The following is a 6373-nucleotide window of genomic DNA, read 5'->3' on the forward strand; positions in this document are numbered from 1 at the left end:
TATAGTAAAACACTCAGTATTTGTGGTAATGAATATAAGGGATATGTATCTAATCCACAAACTCAGGGGTGTAAGAAGTGAAATTTTTATTTTATTCTAATTACACATAATTTAAAGCCCCCGCCCATATTCTGAGGAGGTAGGTAGAAACTGAGTCTCAGTAAATTCAGGATCTCGCCTGCTGCTTTTCTCTCAGGTAATGTCTTAAGTTCTTGTAATGTCTGGATAGTTGGAGGAAGGTAAGCATCTGATCTTCCATAGGTGAACCATTCTATTAGCATTTGCTAAAACGTCAAGTATCCTATTTGGTCCTTTGTTGTAAATCTATGTTGCTTGCTGTTAGATCATCATTCGTTCTTATTGTTGAGGCTACTTCAGGTCTGGCACCTCCCTTGCTACTTCATTCTGCTATTTCCATGCTATGGCAGCCTACAGGGAAATCTTTGGGGCCAAGACTTCTCCACAACATTGACCCAGGGAGCTTTGGATCATTCCGATGCTTGTACATCACATGAGACCATGAGAAACTAAGTCTATAAGGGTTACATAAGGTCCTATCTAGTAGGCACCTCTCACAGGCATTTCTTCTCAGGGATCCTGTTGACTTCCAGGGCTTCTATCTGGGAGGCCAAATATAGGGGCCCTCTCCTTTTAGATCGCCAGACACCTATATCTCAAGACTCTGATTTCCCTTTATCCTAACCCACAGATACAGAGGAAGGTAGTGCCTCTTTATAGGGACTCACCAGGTCTCAGAACTCTCCCTCCCAACTCCCCACCTCACAACTCAAAGCATGAAGGTTTAGATTTTTGAAAGTCAAAGGCCTTTTTTCTATTGTAACATCCCCCAGCCCATGTTCTAGCTGCCTGAATGGGGAAGGGCCATGGGGTACAGAAATGCAGGGAGAAAAAAGTTAAATTTTTAAAATATGCCACATGAATAGCAGGATATAAGGACTTATATTATTATTACCTTAAAATATTATAGCGGAGTGTGCACAGCATGACTGGGAGCACACAATCATATTTGAGTATTCTCATAGAACAAGGAGGCTGGAAGGAAGTATGAGACAGGGATCCTGTACTGCGAACATTATAATCTGTGGAGGCAAACTGCACAGAAAACTAGAGCACAACAGCAAAGCAAAACATCAAAAAGAGTAAAATAGGTTTAAAAGCAATACTAACTACCCTGTTTGGGGCTATTAGCGGCAAGCATCTGAAGAACTAGTTTGAAGAGTCCACTCCTAAGCAAGTGATTCTCAAAATTTGCTTTGCATCCAAATCACACGGAGGGCTTGTCAAAACACAGGTGTCTGGGCTCCACTCCCAGAATTCTGATTCAGTAGGTCTGAGGTGGGGTTTGGAATTAGCATTTCTGACAAGTTCCCAGATGATGCTGATGCTGCTGGTCGTGGACCACACTTCGAAAACCATCGCCCCAGGGGCCGGCCCCGTGGCTTAGCGGTTAAGTGCGCTCGCTCCGCTGCTGGCGGCCCGGATTCGGAACCCCGGGCGCGCACCGACTCACTGCTTCTCCGGCCATGCTGAGGCCGCGTCCCACATAAAGCAACTAGAAGGACGTGCAGCTATGACGTACAACTATCTACTGGGGCTTTGGGGGGAAATAAATAAATAAAATAAAATAAAAAAAGAAAACCATCGCCCTAAGTGTCAATATCCTCCATGGGTTTGCGGGTTTAATTCTACAAACTCACTATAAAATCTGTCCATTCAGTAGCCTTTCCTGATATCCTTTATCCTTTCACTTGCAGACCCACCTGCCGTAATTAACATGTTTCCCTTGGCTAGTCCCAACCTCCTTTCCAAAAATGACGTAAATGAAATCTCTATTCCCAATAGTCCCTCTTCTGCATTTCTTTAAAGCTCAGAAACATACTCCTTGCTCTGTTTCCCCTCCACACTCCTGTTTGTTCCTCCCAGTGTACTACATGGAAACCCTCTTCCATTGTGAACGTATTCTCCCACATTCTCAGCATTTTGTTTTCACCTGTTTTCCTTGTTCACTAAGATTTCCAGAACCTGCTTCCAGAATCTGAGCGAATATGACACTTGCAAATGGACTGGAGACCAGAGAGTGAGGAATTAATAAGTGAATTTAGCAAGATTGCTTGATATAAACTCAATATACAAAAATCTATTGTGTTTCAATAAAATAGCAGTAAACAATTAGAAAATGAATTTTTAAATGACTTTACTTAAAATAACATCTAAAACATCAAATACCTAGGAATAAATCTGACAAGATATGCAAGACCTCTATATAAAACTATAAAACTTTAATGACAGAAATTAAAGAATACTTAAATAAATGGAAGGATATACCATTTTTATAAATTGGAAGAATCAATAACAAGAGATAAATTCTCTCTAAATTGATCTTTAGATTTGATAAAATCCCAAACTCACAGAAGGATTTTTATGGAAATTGACAAGCTGATTCTGAAATGTATATGGAAATGCAAAGGGCCAAGATAGCAAAATTGAATAACTTTCTCTACTAGACGTCAAGATTTCTTATAATGCTATGATAATTAAGGCAGTGTGGTATTGGTATAATGATAGACAAATAGATCAAAGGAAAAGAATAGAAAGTCCAGAAACAGATCCTCATGTAATGGATACTTGATTTATGACAAAGGTAGCATTGTAGAGCAGTAGGAAAGGGACAATGTTGTAGGTAGGTTCCCAGGAAACAGACTCAGAAATGGAGATTCATGTACAGATGGTTTATTTGGGAGTATGTTCAGGAACAACGTCTGTAAGGAAGCGAAAAAAGCACAACTGGGTAAGAGAGGTTTAACTGTAATGCAGTAGCAACGAAGGCCTCATCCAATTCCATGAGGAGCTCTGAAGCTGGGACAGTCTTTTAGAGATGTCGCACATTGAGGCAAGGGGACCAGGCCTGGCCTTTATACCCCTACACTGACCAGTCATTGGATGCACGCTGCCCCCAAGGAGGGAATCCAACCTTGGGTAAGGCAGCTCCCTTCTGCTAAGGAAAATTACTGGGGAGAGACACTTGTGAGCTATCCAGCAGGTGGAGGAATGAGTATCTTGGTCCTGAAACAGAGCTGTGGGCAGTGCACCATAGCAATATAGTCCACCCCTTGCACCACTTGGATCCACGTACTTTACATAATAAGTTTAATCCATCTAGGAACTATTCCTCTAGGATTCTGATTGGTTCTTTTCCTGGTTCCTGGAGAAACTTATAAGAAAAAGGTTAAGGGGAACCAACTACTCTCCCCACTACTGCAGCTGGTCTTGTGACCACAAATGACAGTCATTATCCTTTTCTTCTACTGCCATTCTAGATTCCCTTCATCCTTGACTAGCACATCTGCTAGTGTAGGTGGCTAACCTTGTCAAGTGACCCAGACTGTCATCCCTGAGGGGTCTGAGCCCCTGCACACCATGTGCTTTTCAGGCCAGCCAGGGTTACTGCACTTGTCCATTTACCATCAAAATCGGGCATGAGAATATCAACAGGCACCCAAGTGGACCACATGGATGCTAAGCATACTCCTAGTTACCCTCCTTGTGTAGCAGCAGCCCTAATTCTTCCTAGTGATCAGCGTCATTACTCCTGCCAGAATGGTGATTCTTTTTCCTGTCCAAAGCAACAGGGCAGCAACCATAGGTTAAAAATTAATGGAAGCCCCCCCACCCAAAGCAATCTACAAATTCAATGAAATCCCTGTCAAAATCCCAATGACTTTTTTTTTTGCTGAAATAGAAAAATTTATACTAAAATTCATATGGAATCTCAAGGGGCCCCAAATAACCAATACAGTCTTGAAAAAGAAGAATAAAAATGGAAGACTCACTCCTTCTGATTTCAAAACTTACTACAAAGCTACAGTAATCAAAACAGTGTGGTATTGGCATAAAGGCAGACATATAGACCAATGGAACAGAATAGAGCCCAGAAACAAACCCTCACATATATGTTCAAATGATTTTTGATAAGGATACCAAGACCATTAAATGGAGAAAAGACATTGTTTTCAATGGTGCCAGGAAATGGTGCCAGGAAAACTGGATATCCACACACAAAAGAATGAAGTTGGACGTTTACCCTATACCATATAGAAAAATTAACTCAAAATGGATCAAAGACCTAAATGTAAAAGCTAAAAGTATAAAACTTTTAGAAGAAAACATAGGGAAAAGCTTCATTACATTGGATTTGGCAATGATTTCTTGGATATGATACCAAAAGCACAGGCAACAAAAGAAAAAATAGATAAATTGAACTTCATCAGAATTTAAAACTTTTGCATTAAAGGACACTATCAATAGAGTGAAAAGGTAACCTACAGAATAGGAAAAAATACTTGCAAATCATATATCTGATAAGAAATCAATATCAAGAATATATAAAGAACTCCTATAACTTAACAGCAATAAAACAACCCAGTAAGAAAATGAGCAAAGGACTTGAACAGACATTTCTCCAAAGAAGATATTCAGATGGCCCATAAGCACATGAAAAAAATGCCCAATATCACTAATCATTAGGGAAACGCAAATCAAGACCACAATGAGATATCGTTTCCACCCATTATGAAGCTATTATAAAATAAAAAACCCTTCCCTTCATCCTTGATTAGCACATCTGCTAGTGTAGGTGGCTAACCTTTCTAAAACAGAAAATAGCAAGTGTTGATGAAGGACGTGACGAAATTGGAACCCTTGTGCGTTGCTGGTGGGAATGTAAAATAGTGCAGCTGCCGTAGAAGACAGTATGGCAGTTCCTCAAAAAGTTAAACAGAGAATTACCATATGATCCAGCATGTCCACTTCTGGGTATTTACCCAAAAGAATTGAAAGCTGAGACTCAAACTGATATTTGTACACCAATATTTGTAGCAGCATTATTCACAATAGCAAAAGGTGGAAACAACCCAATTGATGACTGGATAAACAAAATGTGATATGTACATACAATGGAATGTTATTTGCCCTAAAAGGGAATGAAATCCTGACACATGGATGAGACTTGAAGACATTATGCTAATGAAATAAACTAGACACAAAAGGACAAATATTGTGATTCCACTTATATGGGATACCTAGAGTAGTCAAATTCACAGAAACGGAAAGAATGGTGGTTTGCAGGGGCTGGAGGGAGGAAGAAATGGGGAGTTATTGTTTAATAGGTATAGAGTTTCAATTTGGGGAGATGAAAAAGTTCTGGAGATGGATGGTGGTGATGGTTTCACAACAATGTAAGTGTACTTAATGCCATGAACTGTATACTTAAAAATGGTTAAAATGGTAAAGTTTATATTTTGTTGTTGTTGTTTTTTTTTTCTGAGGAAGATTCGCACTGAGCTAACATCTGTTGCTATTCTTCCTTTTTTTTTTTTTTAATGTGAGCTGCCACCACAGCATGGCCACTGACAGATGAGTGGTGTGCTTCCATGCCTGGGAACCAAACCTGGGCCACAAAAGTGGATCGCGCCGAACTTTAATCACCTGGCCGCCGAATTTGAACCACTAGGCCATCGGGGCTGGCCCATGTTTTGTATATTTTACCACAACAAAAAAAATTAATGGGACTCATACTGTGTCCCCTGGTGAAAGTGTTCCCCTTTGGGGAAGAAGGACTTCTAGATAAGTAGAACTTAGAGTTGTGGGGATAGGAAGCACAAATGCTCCAAATAGATAACTAGGAGCAATGATGATAAGAGGGGCTGCTCATATTTCCCCCTTTGGTAATACCTGTTAATACCCATATACTACCTGTTGGGAGTACAGCACTAATAGTGATAATTGATTTAGTGTATATAATGTGTCCTGGCAGATGGCATCTCATCATTGCAGGGTATCATCTCCAAGCTGGCACCTCAGCTGCACCTGCAGAAGACCATTTCACCACTCTCTCAGACCAGCAGCTTCTGGGTGATGCAGTATGTGATAGGTCCAGTGGGTCCCCCAATCATGTGTCCACTACTACACCTTCTTTGCGGTAAAATAGGTCGCTTGGGCCGCCATCACGAGAACATGCTCCAGGGAGTCATGGCCTTCCAGCCTGGATCCCAGAATGGGACACATGGAGCAGAGCCATCCCAGATGTCCCACAGCCTGAAGCAGAGTGACCTTAGCTGATATGCATGAGCACAAAATAAATGCTTACTGTATGCCACTGACATTTTTGGTTCTTTGTTACAAAACATTTTTGTGGCAATTACTGAATGGCACACGTCTGTATCTTCCCCCTACAAATTTCTTAGTTTATCTTGTTCTTATTTCTGCCTTCTTAAGTGGAATGATTACTTTGCTTATTGACAATATTTTTAAATGTCAAAAGTGCATTTTAAAATATTATTTTTTCGGGCCGGCC

The sequence above is a fragment of the Diceros bicornis genome, chromosome 14 (genome assembly GCF_020826845.1).
Source record: "Diceros bicornis minor isolate mBicDic1 chromosome 14, mDicBic1.mat.cur, whole genome shotgun sequence".
Taxonomy (NCBI): domain Eukaryota; kingdom Metazoa; phylum Chordata; class Mammalia; order Perissodactyla; family Rhinocerotidae; genus Diceros; species Diceros bicornis.